Source organism: Desmodus rotundus, chromosome 1 (assembly GCF_022682495.2).
Source record: "Desmodus rotundus isolate HL8 chromosome 1, HLdesRot8A.1, whole genome shotgun sequence".
Classification (NCBI taxonomy): domain Eukaryota; kingdom Metazoa; phylum Chordata; class Mammalia; order Chiroptera; family Phyllostomidae; genus Desmodus; species Desmodus rotundus.
The window spans coordinates 18,384,053-18,404,223 of NC_071387.1; the positions used below are offsets into that span (position 1 = coordinate 18,384,053).

General features: G+C 39.0%; 1 protein-coding gene across 4 annotated transcripts in view; it reads right to left on the reverse strand.

Moving 5' to 3' along the window:
• Window positions 1-16,811, reverse strand: part of KIAA1958 (KIAA1958 ortholog) — a 107,947-nt gene extending 91,136 nt beyond the window's left edge. For 3 of the 4 annotated variants that reach the window (XM_053921754.2, XM_053921756.2, XM_053921753.1), the window contains exon 1: window positions 16,567-16,811. The gene's annotated coding sequence lies outside the window, so the exon portion shown is untranslated. Of the gene's footprint in view, window positions 1-16,206; window positions 16,237-16,566 lie in introns of those variants that run through there. The other variant, XM_045196756.2, reaches the window with a different exon arrangement.
• Window positions 16,812-20,171: the final 3,360 nt, after the last annotated feature.

The window sequence follows — 20,171 nt, forward strand, 5'->3', positions numbered from 1 at the left end:
ATCCTGGCTCCTTCAAAGGTACCAGGAGCTAAGATGGGTGTATGAAGAACAGAGACTAGACAGACATCAAATGTGATTCGGGTGAAAAGGAAACTGGTCCTAGAGCTACTTAGAGGCAACAGATACACTAAACATACAGGACAAGGTTAAGACGTGGGTGGCTATTGTTGGGGACAGAATTAAGGGTACAGCACTAAAACAGAATATGAGATACCTTATCTGCAACATGAAATACTAGAAGACAACAAAGATGGTCTATACTTTCTTAGGGGAAAGCTCTTTAAAACCAGAATTCTATGCCCAACAGTGATCATTCAAATGTGTGGACAAAAATAAATACTTTTCATTTAGGGGCATGTAAGTTAAAGCATCAGGCATATGCTGTTGCTTTATTAGGCATGATAAATAATGCACAACTAATGAAAAATATCAATTTCATTCTGTCTCTAGTTACTTGAGACTATATCACATGCATTATCTTATTGGCAAAGGAAGGTAGCACTTCTACTCAAAGCCACCGCTAAAGGCTGAATTAATGAATATGGTATGTTTACCTGCCCTGTCTTTTCTATTTTCTATTACACTGGTCCACTGCCTGCAATATTATACAATTAAGAACAAGAGACAAGGTGATATATTTATATCAACACTTACTGAAATACTAATTAAATGCTTTAATAATCCAATAACTAAGTGAACATAATCCAATGGAATCAAATTATTCCCATGTAGTTACGGCTTTATCAGAAGTTAGTACAAAAATGTCTTTGAACTCCAGTAAGTACATGAGCATTTCTCCCCACTGTCATTACTTGTAGCAATAATATGTATCTGCTAGAAATGCCTGAAAGAACAGAAAGATTTGGAATTTATTTTCATGATCACGACGCCTTACACAATATTTACTCATTCCACAAATAATCGCTGAGCACCTATATACCAAATACTAAGGAACGCAAACAAGCACTAAGGAAATATTCAGGAGTCGCAAGGATAATTCAAAACAAAAAATTCCTAAAAACCTAAAAGTCACTTATATTTGTCTTTTATAATGCTTTTGCTACAGTGAAATTACATTTAAATACAAGAATATGATGTCCTGCTGATAACCAACAATGAAAAACTACTGTGTTTTTGGACCATAAGACACACCTAGGTTTTAGAGTAGAAAAATAGGGAAAAAAATTACTTGATCCACTGGCCCGGCCCACGAGCCAGGCAGGCTACATTCGGACTGTAAGACGCACCCTCCCCCCCCCCCCCCGATTTGCGTCTTATAGTACAAAAACTACAGTAGATCATGAAACTTCCAAATGGATCCTGAACAGTTTGGGATGCTGTGAGCCCAAGTTCAGACATCATAAACATCTAATTTGTGTTAAATCTCACGTTAATAAATATAATAGCACAGACTGGCAAAAGGCACGTGTTTTACAGAGCAATCAACAGAGAAACCACAAACTAAAATCAGCAAAGAATGATACTTCTTCTGCTTTCTTTGGCTGTCCATATTTTCATTAGGAGTTTTATGGTTTTAACTTTGAAATGTTGTTGTTGATCCATTTTGAGTTAATTTTCCTACATATGGTATGAGGCAGGAGTCCAACTTCATTTCCTTGTGTACAGAAATATAGTTGTCCCATTTGTTGGAAGAAACTATTCTTTTCCCATTGAATGAACAGGGCACCCTTGTCAAAAATCTCTTAGTTCTAGATATGAGTGTATTTCTGGACCATCCATTCTTTCCTTATGACAATACCACAGTGTTCTGATAACTATAGCTTTGTAATAATTTTTGAAATCAGGAACTATGAGTTCTCCAACTTCATTGTTTTTCCAAATTGTTCTGGTTCCTCAGGGCCTCAGGCAATTCCAAATGAATTTAAGGGTGAGCTTTTTCATTTCTGTAAAAAAAAAGGCTCTTGCAATTTTGATAGGGATATCTCTGGGTAATATTCACATATGTATTAACAATATTAAGTCTTCCTACCCATGAACATGGGATATTATTTATTTAGGTTATCTTTAATTTCTTTCGGCACTGTTTTGTTCTCAGTGTACCAGTCTTTTTGCCTCCTTGGTTAAGTTTGTTTCTAGTTATTTCATTCTTTTAGATGCTACTATAAATGGAATTGCTTTCTTAAATTTCCTTTTCCGAGTATTCATTGCTTGTGTGTAGAAGTACAACTGATTTTTGTACCTTGCAGGTTTACCGAATTCATTTATTAGATCTAGAAGCCTTCTTGTGAATTTGTTGGGATTTTCTATGTATAGGACCATGTCATCTGCGAACAGAGAGTTTTACTTCTTCCTATGACCTCTAGTTACCTTGGCTTCCTCAGACTCCCAGCCCCATCTTCTCAACTTAGGGAGACTGCCAGCCTCCACTTGGGTTCCCCCTTGCACTACAGCCTAGACACCCTTTCCAGATGGTAAACTGGGGTAATCTCAGGGTTCATGTTATTTGTTTCTCATCTCTCAGAGATCACTGTCCTTTCATTGCCTAATATCCAGTATCTTAAAAATCTCATTTAATATATTCTATCTTGTTTACTAGTTGTTTCAGGCAGTATGATGGTTAATTTTATGTGTCAACTTGACTGGACCACAGGGTATCTGGGCATTCATCAACATTTTTCTGGATGTGTCTGTGCGGGTGTTTCTCTGTAAGATCAATATTTGAATCAGTAGACTGAGTAAAGCACATTGACTTCGCTAACATGGGTGGCCTCACCCAAACAACTGAAGACCTTAATAGAACAAAAAGGCTGAGTAAAAAGGAACTCCTCCTGCCTGACTGCTGAACTGAATAATCAATCAGTCTTCCTACCTCCAAACTCAAACTGAAACACTGGCACTTCTTGGGTCTTGAGCCTACCAAAGGCTTTCAGACCAGAATTTATACCATTGGCTCTCCTGGTTCTCAGGCCTTCAGACTCCGGAATTATACCATTGGTTCACCTAGCTCTCCAACTTACTGGCTGCAGAACTTGGGAGTTCTCAGCCTCCATAATCATGTGACCCAATTCCTTATAACAAATCTCTTCACATAGTTGTGTGTGTGTGTGTGTGTGTACGTTGATGTATACACACACACACACACCCTATACATTCTGTTTCTCTGGAGAACCCTACTACAGGTGGAATGATTAATTAGCTCCCAGTTACTCCGCCTTGGCCAGAAACATAAGTCTAATGTATTTTTAAGATAAAATGTTATCACAAGGCAGGTAATTACAACAATAGTCATAAATGCTGCTTTTGTTACTTTTCTATAAGATTCACACTTTTATCATAGCCATGAAGCAAGGTTTTTTACACTATGTGAACAAAATACAGGATAGAGGAGTGGAAAAGACTGGAGGGCATGGAAAATTGGCAACTGGACTCTAAAATATGGAGTCCCAACAGGAAATTGGACTCCATATTTTACAAAAAGATTTTCATACATTTGTCTCTCATTTCAAATTCTGAACAACTGTAAGGCTAAGCTATTAGGTATTTTTAGTTCCACTGTACTGATATTGGAAGAGGATTAAGTGATTTACCCAAGGCAAGACAACAATAGCTTGAACTCAAAACTTCTGACTCAAAATTATTTGCTTTGATTACAATTGTAAAGTCAGGAAACACTTATTATGAAGACATGTAGCTGAAGGGAAAATACCTGGAATTTGGAATCAATCAGATCTGTGTCTGAATTTTTTTCACTAACCTATTCTTTGACCTGCTGAGACCTAAGTCGATGGATCCTGTCCTGTTTTCACTACCTCACTGACCCGTCCATCCTCTCTCTGGTCTTTATGCAGCTTAGATTTCATGGGCTGTCACTTAAAACTACACACTCAATTCCCTCATCCCTTTCTTCAGTATAACCTAAACTATTTTCACATCAAACTTAAGACCATTAAACTCTAGCGGGTCCTCAGGACTACATAGTAATTGTATTTACCTCCCTAGTCCAGTGGTTCTCAAACTTTTTTGTACATTAGAATAATCCAGAGGGCTTGTTAAAAAACAGATTGTTTCCCGTCACCGCCAGAGTTTCTGATTCAGTAGGTCTGGGATGAGGCCCAAGAATTTGCATTTCTAACACATTCCCAGATGATACTGATGCTGCTGGTCTGGGAACACAATTTGCTCGAATCTATTCACTTTCCACTGTCCTGACTGAATGTCTCTTCAAACCCCTAACTCCTGCTCCATCCTCACTCTCACAGAGGAAATAGAAGCAATCAGAAGACCACTTCCATCTGTTCCCAATGTCACATCTACCCACTTACCTCTCTGACATCTCCCTTCTTGGTCACTCTGTCCCATCTGCAAAATCCTCCTTGCTCTTTCTCAAATCCACCAACATTGCCCTCACTTCAGGAATTTTGCACTGGCTACTTGAAATGCTCTTCTCCCCAAATATTTGCATGATTTGCTCCTTCACTTCCTTTAGATCTGCTTAAGTGTCCTCTTATTAGAGGCCTTTACAAACCTCACATGTGGCTTGGCACTCCCTATCCTCCCACCTTGAGTTTGAGTTACTTGTCTCTACGGCAATCATTATGACCTGATAGTTTACTTAGTTGTTTGTCTGTTTATCATCTACGTTGAGACTACAAGTGGAAGAGAGATGGAGGCAGCCAAATTCTCTGGGATTAAAGAGAGTTAATGATAGAACAGACAGCACTATATATAATCCATTTATCTAAGAAATCTGGCTGTTGAAGAAAGAGGTACCAGGAGCAGCAAATTCAAGCAGAGGTTTCTCAGGATGCAAAGTCAGGACTAAAGGAATGGGGCCAAGACCAATGCAAAGAGAAAGCTTAAGGATGCTGAGAATTGAAAGATGTATGAGAGACAAGATTGCTTAAATATCTGGGAATAATGGGTTCACACAGCAGTGAATTTTTGCTTTTGTTTTTAAGCAGGTATCTACTAAGAGCTTAACTAAATTCAGGGCACTGTGAGAAATGGTTCATACCTACCGTCACATCTGATTTAGTCGCTCTCCACAACAAACCTAGGAAGGAGGGATTACCATCAGGGCCTTTTGGTACATAATCAGAGACCTACTGATAGATCTGTCCACTACAAAAATAAAACACAGCCCTGACCAGTGTAGCTAGTTGGTTGAGTGCCATCCCACAGAGCAAAAGGTTGCTGGTTTGGATCTCAGGGCACAAGTTGGGGTAGCAGGTTCGTCCCCGGCTGGAGCACATGGAGGGGGGGGGGGGGCAGGGGGGACTGAAGTTTCTCTCCCTCTCTTCCCCTCTCTCAAAAAAAAAAAAAAAAAATCTTAAAAAAAAATAAAACAAGGCTTTTCCTCTCAAATAGTTTCATCCGTCCTTTCCCCCTTACCTTACTTATAATTGATCCTACAATATCTCCAACTTCAGTGTTTCATGCAGTCAAATATCAAATCTCAGGAGTAAATCTTTGTGAAAGGGGCTGAACTACCTCTTAGCTGCCCATACAGGTAATCAATTGCTCCATGCTCAGAGAATCCACAAATCACCCTGACTCGTAGGAACCAACTTCCGTTGCCCGACTCCAGTGTTTCATACCAATTCACCCCCAGTTGAAGTCTTAAAGCTATTCCAAATAACTTTTCATCACAGCTGCCACTCCAAAGCCTTTCTTCTCATTCTTCTTCGTTGCCCAATTTTACCCTCAGCCCTTCACTTTCAGCAGAAAGCCTTCATGCACCAAAACCATAGTAGGCACCCTGCAGAAAATGTTTCAGCCTCCCATCTCACCACTTCAGACTTTCTCCTTATTTTCTTCAACCCCATCACTATTCCTGCAAATGGTAACACTTATAGGGCTTTCTTTAAAACACCCGTATCCCCTTTTGTTGCCTCATCTTACTACACTGGCTGGGACCTCCCAGACAATGGTGGTAACAGATATCCTGAACCTGCAGGCCGGCCTTCAGTGTTTTCCTGATTTCAAATATTCAGAGTTCTTCTTTAAGAATGGGCCTGGCTTCTTACAACAGTGCTTATTTTAAATGTCTCAAGAATGGAACATCCACAAGGAGTCAGTCCCAAGCTCATCCAAAACTCCTTCTGTATGATAAAGTTTATCCATACATTATATATACACTATTCTACAGACAGAGAAGACATTAGACATAGCTACATTACTTTTTTTACCATATATTATTGTTTTAGGCATTGTAATCACAAGTTAGCTGTTGTTGAAATGCGTATTTTAGTGTCTTCTTTATCACCAAATAATTTTTTTTTGATAATGACCACAAATGCAGGCTATATTTGCTCATTTCATAAAAGTACAATATAGATGAATGGCCTATAAAAAGTGAGAGATTTTTAAACTGAACCATATAATTTAACTAATGGCCAGCAGGGCCAAAAAATCTTATACAAATCTTATTAGAAAAAAAAAAAGTAGACAATCAGCTTTATGGTATAAACCAGCCAACGGAAAACCTATTTCAAAAACAATTCTCAAGTATTTAATAATGTATGTTTTTATGACATGACTTTCAGCTGTTGTCTCACCTTCCGGCTAGACGGAATCAGATTTTAACCATCCTTATGGCATTGTACATATGCAGGGAGCAAATGCAATCTATTGAAGCGAAGCAGTGTGTGTAAAAGGGCTCAATTAAATGGTGGGATGTTTCTTGTAAATTAAAGTCCTATTGAATAATCATCTTCCATGCAAATTATCTTTTATGGGGTGTTCCACCAATGTGCCATCATCGTATCTGGCCGCTTTAATACATGCTTATTTGTAATGCTTGATATAATGAATTCTCCCTCTATTCCTCTTCCTCCATTCTCTATTCCTCCATAGAAATGAGAATGAAAATTTAAACTTTTTAGTATTTCCTTGCCAGTCTGCCATTGTAAATGCACGAGTAATAAGATACTGTTTCTTAATAACCTATAGTGCAGAGAATTTAGCCAGATGCACACTACTAGTACATTTATCAGAAACAACAGTTTAAATGAATTTCTGATGGAAAAATGCCATGTTCTACATGTTATTGTCTCCTCACCAAAAAAGTAAATTTTCCTTGGAAGCACATAAGCTCACATACCTAAATCCTTCTCAAATTTGTAAAGTTTCTAGTCTTAGAAGAAAATCATATGCTAAAATGTAATTACACAAAATAGAGATTGTTAGCACAATGCATTGGTGATCCACATTATTTCTTAAAACTTATAAAAAATTTTATGTTGTATATACAAATGGGCATTTTCTGAGAATCCAAAATTTTTAGCTGATTCTCACAGGGGTCAAAAATCCACAAAACGATTAAGAAATATCAAAGACAAAAGAGACAAACTTTGATCTTGCAGGTACAGAAAATTTGATTGGTGTCCCAGTAGATATAAATGTAGTTTTCTTGGTGCTAATACTGCATATTTATCACACAGAACAAAAATTTCTGCTCAAAAAAATCACACTAAAACATTCAACCACTGTCATTTCTTAAAACCTAGAGAGAGATTCCACACATCCTTCCTGAGCACTCCAGATTAATTACGTGCATAACTGGCAAGAGTGTTCAGGGAGAGTCTGAGTCACGCTACTCCTCGGACCAGAGTCTGGTGTATCAACAGAGAGCTGGGAGAAATGGGCTAATCTGGTGTCACAATTTCATGTTCCATGAATGCCTCTGTAAACGTATGGTTTCCTCCCCCTCCCACCTTCAAATGCTTCTGAAAGTCTTTAGCTTAACTAATAACTAAATCACAAGTATTGAATTGCGTTTTAAAAAAAAAAACATCTCAGGTCTTCCCATTCATTTTAATGGACTAGGAAAAATACAACGGACCTACAGGTTCAATTAAATACCATGACTGCTACAACAGGGGTGTACTACTAAGAATATAAAAACCTGAGTCCTGTTAGCAACTTACTACCAAAACTACCACACTTCTAGTTAATAAGCAAAATCCTTGTGTTCTATTCAGAATTAATGTGCCTACAGACACCCTAAGTTACACTCCATGATTCTGCAAGGAAGGCAGAAACTTTCTTATAGAGTTAGTGTGGCAGAAACATGGCTGACTATATCTGCATTTAACCACCCATTTTTTTTTTTAGCAGCAACTTGAGCTAGTGTAACTTCTGAAGACTTAGTACTGAAGAAAACAAAATCATCCCCGTAAAAAGAGTTTCGATTTTTCCCAGTGTAAAGTAATAGAATTTTATACAATCCCCAAATAGTCACAAACCCAAAATACCTTCAGGACATGCTATGTATATAAAATTATCCTTCACTAAAATAGATACCACAAAGAAAAATGTACCTAATATTTTTCACAAAAATTTTCCGAAGTGCCACAGTATTCTCTAAGTTAAATTTCATTTTTTCCATACTTCAGACTTGACCAAAAGCTTTCCCATGTATTTTAGAAATTAAGTCATTTTCTAGAAAAACTAAAAAAAAATATTAGTTTTTAACTATATCCATTATGTGAGGTCAGTGATCTTCAGCCTCTCTGAAAGGCGGACACTCAAATACCAGAATTTTGGTGGCACAGTTCAAAGGACTGGGTTACATCCTCACTCACTACTCTCTCCTTGATCTCCTTTCACCACTGTGTGTATCTGTTTAGAGTTCTTTGGCGCCCTGACCTATATACTCACAAAGCAAAGTTCCCACATGCTCCAATAAACAAAAGCAATCTTTCCCAGAGCTGGCTGAATGCCTTTTACCACTCAGCCTGCCCCATGTTTCATCAGATGACCCACAAAAGCTAGTCACCAAAGTCACAGTGTTTCTCCTATTGAAATATTCTCCAAAAGTTGATAACCATCTATAAAAGGCGTATAGTATATGTGCTAAAACAGCACATGAGTTGGAACCACTGTGCTTAATAAATTACTATGTGTTACCTAAGAAGTCCAAGCAGACATAGACTTTCAACAGAACAAGTATTTGCTGAACTCAACTTTCTGATAACTAGCGGGCAAATAACCTTCCCTTGTAGATATTTAATCTCAATAATAATTTCTCCTATGTCTCTACTCACATGAATTCATTTCATCTTCAAAACAACCCTATAAAGTATACACAGTCAGTCACCCTTTGGTATCCACAGGCGACTGGTTCCAGGACACACCGCAGACACCAAAATCTGCAGATGCACAAGTCCCTTATCCCTGTGTACTCTGTTCCTTCTGCCTGAGATGCTCTTCATCCAGCGACCTGTAAGTCAAGCACTTTCACAGACTTTAAGTCCTTTTCTTGGTGAGGCCTCTTTGTCAATCTAAATTGTCAAGCCCTGACCCTGAAATATTTTATACATGCCTTCCTCCCTTTTTTTTAAATCTCAGCACTTATCCCTGGTATGTTATTTTATATATTTATTCTCTTTATTCTCTTATCTCCCCTACTAAAATTAAAGTTCTATGAGGACAGAAGTTTTTGTCTTTATTAATTTTCCAGCAACTAGAATAGTACCTCATGCCCAATAACTGTTTGCTGGATAATCTCTATAATCATTTTATTTTTTTTTTAAATCCTCACCGGAGGATATGTTTATTGATTTTAATTTTATTTTTTACCTTTTATTTTTTGAGGTTTTATTTTTTATTTTATTGTGTATTTTCCATTACCATTTATCCTATTCCCCCATCCCCTCTGCCACACTATCCCCCACTCCTACTGTTGTCCCTGTCCATGAGAACAAGAACTCATGTTCACTGATTTTTACAGAGGGGGGAAAGAGGGAGAAAGAGAGAGAGAAACATTGATCTGTTGCCTGGGGATTGGACCCACAACTTAAGTATGCATCCTGACCGGTGATCAAACCCCAAAACCTTCTGTTCTACCGGACGGCACTCCAGCTATCCAGGCTATAATCACTTGAATGGTTACATCCTATTCCGTCAAGTGTTTGTATCAATCAGGATTTATCTAATAATTCCACTACTGTGGATATACCGGTATAGCCAATCTTTCATGACTCCATATGATACTCTAATGGAGAATAACAAACCTTTTCTGGTAAGGGTCAGAGAATAACTATTTTCCACTTTGCAAGGTTTCTGTAAGAACTAAACTCTGCCACCGCAGCACAGAAGCAGCTATGACGAATGGCTGTGGCTAGATTTGGGCTGCGGCAGGCCAGATTTAGCCCGGGAACCCCGATCTCCATTTTGTTGCATGTTTTTGTATATGTATCTTCTTCTCTTTTCAATTAGTAGAAGTACTGGATAAATGGGTATGACTACATTTATGGCTCTTGATAAATTCTGTCAAATTGCTTGTGTTCATTCAGATGCCAGAAAAGAATTCCTCTAGCAAATTTCCAAAAGTAACTGACCTGCCACCTTTACTTAAACTACACAAGGAGAACATTTTCTACCAAAAGATTAAAATCTTAAATTTTCTCAAGATAAACTTTAGTTATACAGAATTTCATGAATGTAGAGCTCTTTGTCTTCTCAAAATAACAAAAAATGTATATATTATGGAAACAGAATTGTCATGAGAATGTTAAAAACCCAAGTAATTTAGAAAAGATGTAAACTCTCTGCAACAAATATACAGACTGGGGTAAAAGTAGGTTTACAGTTGTTTGTATGAAAATTAATACAATAATTAATAAATAATAGTACAAGAATAAACTCCATTTCATGTATTCACAACTGTAAACCTACTTTTGCCCTACCCTGTATATTGGCTTAACACGTTACGTTATAGAACAGATAATTAAGAAAAGCTGTTAATAATGAAATTACTGCATATCCTACCTTTTTTTATACCTACACAGATACCTCTCCCCTTTGATGAATAGGGGAAAAAAAGTTTTCCAAGATAACAAAAAAATTCATACTTATTCAAGAATATACAAAGAATATACCCAGGCGGCCAAGTTGGGTGGAGCATCATCCCATACACCAAAAGGCTGCAGGTTCCCTCCCCAGTCAGGGCACATACATAGGCTGTGATTTTGATCCCTGATCAGAGCACATACAGGAGGCAACCAAATGATTTTTTTCCCCCACATCAATGTTTCTGTCTCTCAAATCAATAAACATATCCCTGGGTAAGGATTAAAAAAAAACTGAAAGAAATTAAGAAAATGATAGAAGATAGGAAAAGAACGCATATATCAAAAATAGAGAAACTAAAAAAGAGAACAGATAAATTAAGCATTTACAAGAAGCAATGATAGTGTTCAGAACAGACTAGGAAAGAAAAAATTCAGAAAGGGAGACAAAACTAAAAGGGTCACTAAACTTACTAGAGAGAAAGTATATCAAAGAGACTAAAGGATAAAAAGGGGAAAAATGCAAAAATAAAGCAAAAATAAAAGCTTAAAAGATTTAAAGAAAGGTACAGATATAAAAGACAAGCAAAGAAGGTTCAACATACATGTAACAGGAGACCACAAAAAAATGGTAACAATGAAACAATAAATACTAAAACCTATAACTGATGAAAATACTTTTTTGAAAAAATACTTGAGCCAACATAATAAAACACACTTGTGTATCTGGAAAATTATCAGAGAAGAGCCAACACTTAAGACATAGTCTGATAAAATTACTGGCCTTCCAAAATGAAAGTGATTTGGACATCTGGGCAAAAAAATAAAGTTACTTAAAAAAGAAAATCATATTGGTATCAGAATCTGACAACACTTTTTTAACAGAATACAATAGATTAAGATTCAGCAAAGTATGGGTTGTGAAGTAAATCCAGCCCACTATCTGGTTCTGTAAATAAAATTTTGTTAGAACGCAGTAATGCTTGTTCATTTACATAGTCTCTATGCGAGGGCTCTAGGTTTCACACCCCTTTTGAGAATCTAACGCCTGATGATCTGAGGCAGGGCTAAGGCGGTGATGCTAGCGCTGGGGAGTGGCTGCAAATACAGATTATCATTAGGTGGGAAGGTTGACTGCACAGAGACCATAATAAATCAATTGCTTACAGACTCGTATCAAAACCCTATCAGTGAGTGGCAAGTGACAATTATGCTGCATTTGGTGGCAGACTATAAAGCCACCCCCCCTCCCCCCCTCGCAGCCCATCTGTGGAAAAACTGTCTTCCACAAAACCAGTCCCTGGTGCCAAAAAGGCTCGGGACCACTCCTCTACCCAACTGAGCTACCCAGCCAGCACAGGAAAGTGTAGTTTTTGATATGTAGTGGTTATGACTGAAATAATGCAATGATTAAAATGTTTTTAAATAGTAAATATTTACAAGGGAAAACTAAAAGGATATAATATTTGCAATTAGAAAAGTTTAATGTAGTGCTGGTTTGAGGAAAACCAAGAGCAAATCCAACCAAAATATATCCTGATCCTGAAATTAAAATTAACTTTAAAAGGGTAAATTATCCAAAAACAATCCATCCAAGCAAGGGAAAGTAAGGGAGGCAACTATGGATATTCTCTAGAATTCAAAAGAAGAAATTTAACAAAATTTTTCCTTGTAATAATTACTAAAATATTCAGCTAACAAAATCCTTGATGATTAACAAACAAGAAACATTTTCAGGCATCAAATGAAAAGAATTTGCAATGGGTATTAATGAAATTCTGATTCTAGTTTTTTTTAACAAACACATAATAATTACTAGCAATTGCACACTACTTCTTGCCCTGGATCTGGAGTGACAGAGGCTGTAGATTTCAAGCGGAGAGGAGGGTGATGGGGAAAGCCATTCTGAGATCCCGTCCCTGCTGCTAGGCAAAGTTCAGGCAGACAGAAGGAAAAGTGCTAGAGTAAAATGTGTGATTTTATGATAAGACTTTTAATATTTTCACAGTTTATTAAGTGTTTTAAGTCTTACCATTTTTTAAAGTTATATGAGTATTTTACATAAAGTTACACAATTTATCTTTTGAAACGTGAGTTTTTCTTTCAGTACAAAAGGGCCAGTTACTGATGACATAGACCAAAGCCCTTTGCTTTCTATGTTGTAAGTGTGATAAAGTGTTTCTGAAATATATCTTCTTTGGCACTAGAGCCACTGGTATTACCAATACAAAAAAGTCAAAAAGCTCTCCAACTATTCAAGTGTAAGACTTGCAACAAACTCGAATACCGCTGCATAATGTGCCTTTCTCCAGGAAAGTATGAACTTTGTTGACATTGAATACAAAATAAAATTCAAAACTGTGCATTTTCAGTACTTTTGGATTCTTGACCTTTATTTGAATTTGAGACTAAGCTTTACCAAACAACAGAATTTACACTGTAACTAGCCAACCACAGTCCTCATTATGGAATCTATGCAATGCATTTGTTACCTAGGAAACAGACCAGTGCACAGGCAGAGTGTAATTTCAGGGTAGCAAAAGAATTCTCCCATTATGTTGGTAAATAAAGTCCCATAAATCAACTAATCAAAAGCAAGTCAAAAGTATCATGTAAGAATTAAGCTCAGAAGGGACTTTTTTAAGGGAAAAAAAAACTTGTGGTGCTTCTGCTAGCAACTATGCAGATCTCTTAAAGTAATATTATGAACAGGTTTCTTTACAAACACAAACTGTCAGAAAATAAACTGTTCAAAATAAATGGCTTCTCTCCAATCTTCAGCTTCTCTATTTTTGACAGTATTTAAGAGAGAAAGCCACTTTAGAGCCAGCCTCATACATCTGGTAGCAGAATATTAATCCAAGAGTAAATTCTACATTTTCTGCAAGCAGCAAGCGTTTGCACTATTTTTAAACAATGCAGGACTATAAAGGCAAGAATAAGAGGTCCCTCTCACAGTCAGACCTGCTTCCCTACCAGGCAACAAAAACTGCACACAAAAAAAGGACTTGAAAGACATAAATCTATTCTAAAAAGTAAAATTGTTACTTTTCAGCTTTCCATTTGGTTATTACTAATGATAATACTAGTCATTTGAGGATTCCAGTTTATGTTAACTGGAACATTTTTGAGTTGCCTTTAAAGGTACCACATTGAGAATTAACAAACAGGAAAAGGCTAGAAAAGCCCACGGATTTTTAAGCCTATTAAATTTAACTGTGGACAGCTTAATGTTTAAAAAAAGAATCTGGTGTCTGTTTATACTGCTCGGCTATATTTAAAATACAACTTTATACAAATTTAAAATTTCAAAGTAGCAGTAAGAAATGTCAGCCATGAAAAGTGAAAAATAATTTTATATGCCTTCCTAAACAACATACCAAAAGGAAAATCAGCTGAAAATATGTAAGATTCCCTGGAATGCCTCTGATTACAGCAAAATGTTAATTATACAAAACCCAAAAAATTAGTATCTACACATCACAGTCAAAAACCCAAACAACAAAAAATAGCCAGCTGCACTGCCAATCCCAGAAAACTATTAGGCACAGCTACAACTTTGCCAAGCACTTCTCCACACAGGCCACACTCTCTTACTGTTCAGTTTACACAGTGACTCTTTGTTAACCCTTATCACTAAGACTCATGGCCTTGTAAATACATACATAAACAAGCAATTCAATTTGTTAGCTTATCTTTTTTAATACTTCTAAGAGCTGATGAAGAGTGTATAAGAGCTGAAACTCTGGGAGAACTTTAGAACTCCAACCCACCATTCAGGGTAAAATAAAGCCTGAACAAATTTCAATAGCTATCCTCTCCGGGCCATCCTTATTGGAAAAGAAAGAACCTTGCTCTGGGGCCTACCAGCAACTGGTACAGAGCTCCATGCCTTTGTGCAGAGTTTAAATTCATTTATCTAATCTAGACTGGCAGAGCAGGAACTAACAAAATTTGATCAACTCAAGGGAGCTGGCAAGATTGGTGCTAGATGTTGCCTCTCCTAGGTCTTAAGTATACAAAAATGTACACTGCAGGCATTCACAAAATTAGGCATGCAATAATATTAATCAGTTAATGCAACTAAGGCAAGAATCCAGGATGTTTTTCTTCCAGAAAACACTATTTTCGGTATACCTGTTTTCTAAATGACAAAACTCAGCTTGCCTAATTAAAACTGCTTAAATTGTACATTGTTTTCTGATGATTTCGGTATCTTGATGAAAACCTAAACAAATATTTTTCCACCATGTTTTTTTCCTTCAAGTTTAGGGGTTTTTTTTTTGTTTTTTTTTTTTTACTTTTTTAACAAAGCCTCCATTTTCTACATATAGCTGTACGTGTAACTGTTTTCAGCGCCCCCAAAACAGTTTTTTATCATATGCTTGGTAACTGTGATATTTAAGTTGGTCGATATGGATTTTGACACAATAGGCAAAAATAAATAAAAAGTATCCAGAAGTGTGCAGCCCACTGAAATTAATAAAAAGATATAAATCCGTATCTGCATTAAAAATCTGAATTTGTAAAATTAATTTTCTGAGTGCTTATTCAACTTCATTTATTATTTGAGTATCTGAAATACATAGCAACTGCTTGTAAGAAACGTAGCCAGAAAAAAATATATGTCAGAAATATCACAATACTTTTCAAAACATTGTATTCACTAAATATACAACCCAGTCGTTGGGTTATGTACAGAGTACTTATAAATACATACAATAAAATAAGGAAAACACAACCATGGGGGGCGGGTAATCACGTTGTGAAAGATCCCTATCTCAAATGAGAAAAAAATAAAGGTTTCAGCCTAAACGGAAAGCTAGGTAATTGTTTACTGCAATCTAATTAAACCTCCGCCGTGGAAGCTGTCACTACCTGACTCACTTATTAACTGTTAAATAGGTAGAAGATTCTATCATGCTAATCATAAGGAGTCTGGGGAAATAACAAAACTTTACCCCCAAACTTTAAAGTATACATCTACTACAAAACTGTAAAAATCACAGCCACGTTCGTCGTTTACTTCTCGCCTTTAAGTCTCTATCTTAACAAGACAGGAAAGGAAAGAAAAAAAGGAAAAGAAAGTCACCCGAAAACCCACAACCATTCTTTGACTTTGGGTTGATTCTGGCCGGCCCAACCTCCTCCCACCAGGGAAATACATTTCTGGGTGTATTTGATAACAAACACAAATCACTGTGCGCAGCCTCAGATGGGGGGGCGGGGGAGTCTTTCGGAGAAAGCCCTCCTCCGTTAGAAACAATAAATAAGAGACCGAAGCGCTGCACGTTCCTTCACACCCGCCCCAAACGCACCTCCGCGCGCCTCCAGCGAGACACACGAGTCGGGCTAAGCCCGAACCACCTCTCTGCACAACCGTCTCAAGACTTGGAAACTAAGAGGGTAGATCTTTTCTTTCCTTCCCGCCCTCTTCCCCCCTCAAACAAACCCCAAAGCAGGAGCAGGCGAGCATTCCCCGCGCAGCACGCCGCAGCGACAGGAGATGCTGGGCGGCGCGCGGCCCCCGGCAGGCGGACCGGAGCGGCGGCCGCCGGGGTCTCCGCCTGTCACGCCCCCAAGCCCGTCGCCGGCGACGTCCGGCCGGCCGGCTCCCCGTCCCGACTCTCCGCCTCCCCACCCTCCCCCGCCCAGAGCAGACAAAAGGAGGGTTCAGCCGGGTCACTGCGCGGCCGCCGAGGGGGACGCAGACCAGACCCCGGCGTGGCCGCCCCCTACACAAAGGGACGCACAGGCCACGGCTGGCGCGCCGGCCCGCCCGCCCCCGCGCCGCACGCGGGCTCTCACTCACCTGCAGGTGTCTGTGCGTCTGTCCATAGGAACGCGGGCGGCGGGGGGCCTGCTGGAGCCGGGCGACCCGGGCAGGACGGGGCGGGACGGAGGGGAGGGAGGCGGGCGGCCCGAGAGCCGGGCAGCGACGGCCGACGGAGCGGGGAAGGCGCCGGGCGGGCGGCGGACGACGGCGCCGAGTGGGGTGCCGAGGCGCCAGCCTAGCTCCTCCGACCCGCGCGCGCTGCTTGGTGCGCCCGAGTCTCCTCGCACCCGGCGCGGAGCGCGGCGGGCGGGCGGGTGGGGGCGGGGCGAGGGCGGGGCGGGGCCAGCGAGCGGGCGGGGGCTCGGACCCCGGCTCCAGCGGGCACCGGAAACGCTCCGTGGTCCGCGAGACCCACAGGAAGTGTGTAAACGACACTCCTACGACGGCGCACCGAGCTCGCCGCTGTCGCTGCCCGGAGGACGTGTGGCTCGACTGTCCTACTCCACACACGTGCCCACGAGCTTGGTCTCCGCACGCGGAAAGGTGTGCAGCCCACGTTCCCTGGTTCGTTCTGAGGTGGGCAGCACCCCCTCTTGCCTCACGCCCGGGGTCCCGGCTGCCACTCGAGCTCCTTACAGCTCCACCTAAACGCTGCGAGCAGACTTCCTCACGAGACCATGCTCCGTGGATGGCAGGTGTATGTCCCTTTTACGCACTGAATAGTCTTTACACACAGGCTTGTGCAAGAATACTCTGACCGACAGACGTACAAACCACTTTGACCGCTGTCCGGTGGAATTTCCTAATTCAAATGCAACACACGCACCCTTCCCACGAAAGGAGCCGGGCTGCTAAAAACACCTAAAATGCATGGAGATCGAGGAATCACTCATACAATAAATACCACCTATACTGCTCGTCACAACAGAAGTAGGTTGGACATGCTGCGTACTACCAGGCACCCTCCACCCTTATTTTACCTAGCAAACACTTCAGAGCATTTGCTCTATGCCCGGAATTCACACTAAGCGCTTGGCCAGTATGAATTTATTCAATCCTAAAAACTATGCAGTTGGTGTTAGCATCGCTATTTCATAGATGGGGAAACTGAGAGCACAGAGAAACTTCGAAATCTGCCTAAGTTCACATCGCAGCAGGAGGAACCCAGATTCATCCCAGGCAGTCTGGCTGCAGTGTCCAGGCTCTTCACTTTCTACTTACAGAACTAAGCATCTCCAAAATAGTGATAACAACATTTGGAGCATATCTGATTAGCAGTATGTGGGGCTCACATCTTGACCTCATCCCAAATGTGACAGGGAAACCTCAGTCACTTATACTCTCAAAGTAGCAGAGGCCAGAATATGACTGAGCAGACAAACCCTTAACTTCTGAACAAAGGAGAAAGGATTCTTAACACCTGGCTCTAACAACATTCCTCCTGGTCTAGGCTGAATAAAAAAAATCTGTGAACACATTTTTGACAAAATGATCTGTACAAAAAAAAAAAAATCCCAGTTAATTGCTACGTATTTCAAATATGTAATCCTGTGGAGAAATTGGAACCAAAAGAATTTAAAGCAGAAGACTGAGACATTTACCTACATTCACTGCAGCATTATTTACAATAGCCAAGAGGTAGAAGCAGCTCAAATGTCCATTAATGGATAAACAAAATGTGGCATGGACATACAATAGAATATTATTCAGCCTTAAGAAATGTGGTCACCCACTAAAATATAAATGAACCTTGAAGATTTTCCACTAAGATCACGATCAAAGATGTCCACTCTCACTACTGCTTTTCAACATCATACTGTTAGTCCTAGCCAATGCCATAACACAAGAAAAAGAAAAAAAAGTTAAGAAGGTTGGGAAGGAAAAAATAAAACTGTTCATAGATGACATAATTGTCTTTGTAGAAAATCTGAAACAATTGACAAAAAAAAAAACCCAGGAACTAATGAATGATTATAGTAAAGTTTTAGGATACAAGGTTAAAATACAAAAGTCAATCACTTTCCTATATACCAGCTGTGAAAAACTGAAAATTTAAATTTAAAACACTTATGTGTTTACCACTTATGTTAACAACCCCAAAATGAAATACTTAAGTACAAATCTAACATATGTACAAAATCTATACAAGGAAACCTATAAAACTCTAATACAAAATATCAAAGAACTCAATAAATGAGATATTTCACGTTAATGGATATGGAGACAATATTATCAAGACATGTATTTATCTGAAATTATAAATCAGATTCAATGTAATACCAATCAAAACTCTAGCAAGTTGCCCTGACCAGATGGTCCGTTGGTTAGAGTGTCATCTCGTACACCAAAAGGTTGTGGGTTCAATTCCTGGTCAGGGCACATACCTAGGTTGCGGGTTCTGTCCCCAGTACGGGCATGTACGGAAGGCAACTGACCAATGTTTCTCTCTCATATCCATGTGGCTGTCTCTCTCTCTCCCCCACCTTCCTCTATCTCTAAAATCAAACATATCCTTGAGTGAGGATTTAAAAAAACCCGAGCAAGTTATTTTGAGCATATTGACAAAATGATACTTTATATGAAGAGGCAAAAGACCCAGAATAACTAATTCAATATTGAAGAACGAAGTTGGAAGACTAACAGTGCCTGACTTCAACACTTAATATAAAGCTATAGTAACCAAGTAGTGTTCCTTGGTTAAAGAATAAACAAAAAATCAATAGGACAGAAGAGAGAGCCCAGAAAGAGACAAACATTAAAATATAGTCAACCGACTTTTTGAAACAGGAGCAAAGACAGTCTTTTCAACAAATGGTATGAGAACAAACAGCCACATGGGAAAAAATGAATGTAAGCCAAGACTACTCCTTTCACAAAAATTAATTTACTCAAAGTGGATCACGGATTTAAATGTAAAGTGAGAAACTATAAAACTCCTAGAAAATAACAGGATAAAACCTAGATGACCTTGGGTATGGTGATGCCTTTTTAGATACAACACAAGGCATGATTCATGAAAGAAATGATTGATAAGCTGGACTTCATTACAATGAAAAACTTCTGCTCAATGAAAGACAGTGTCAAAAGAATGAGAAAACAAGTCACGGACTGGGAAAAAATATTGCAAAAGACATGTATCTGACAAAAGACTGTTTCCCAAAATATACAAAGAACCCTTAAAACATAACCAAAAAAAGTGAACAACCTGATTTAAAAATGAGCCAAAAACCTGAACAGATACTTCACCAAATAACAGAAAGGCAAGTAAGTATATGAAAAGATGTTTGACATCACATGCCATTAGGGAATCGTGATTAAAACGGGATACCATTGCACACCTTTCAGTGTAGCCAAAATCCACAACACTGACAATACCAAATGCTGATGAGAATGTGGACCAACAGGAACACTCATTCATTGGTGGTAGGACTGCAAAATGGTGTGGCCACTTTGGAAGACAGTTTGGCAGTTGCTTACAAAACTGAACATACTCTTACTATACAATCCCCATATTTTCCTTTGCACAATTTGCCATACTAGAAACTCAAAGTCCTTTTTCTTTGTGCTACTTCTCTAAAAAATTATTCTTTTGTTAAGATGTTGTATCAGCTCAAGTTCTAACCATCCCTTTGAGTTACTCA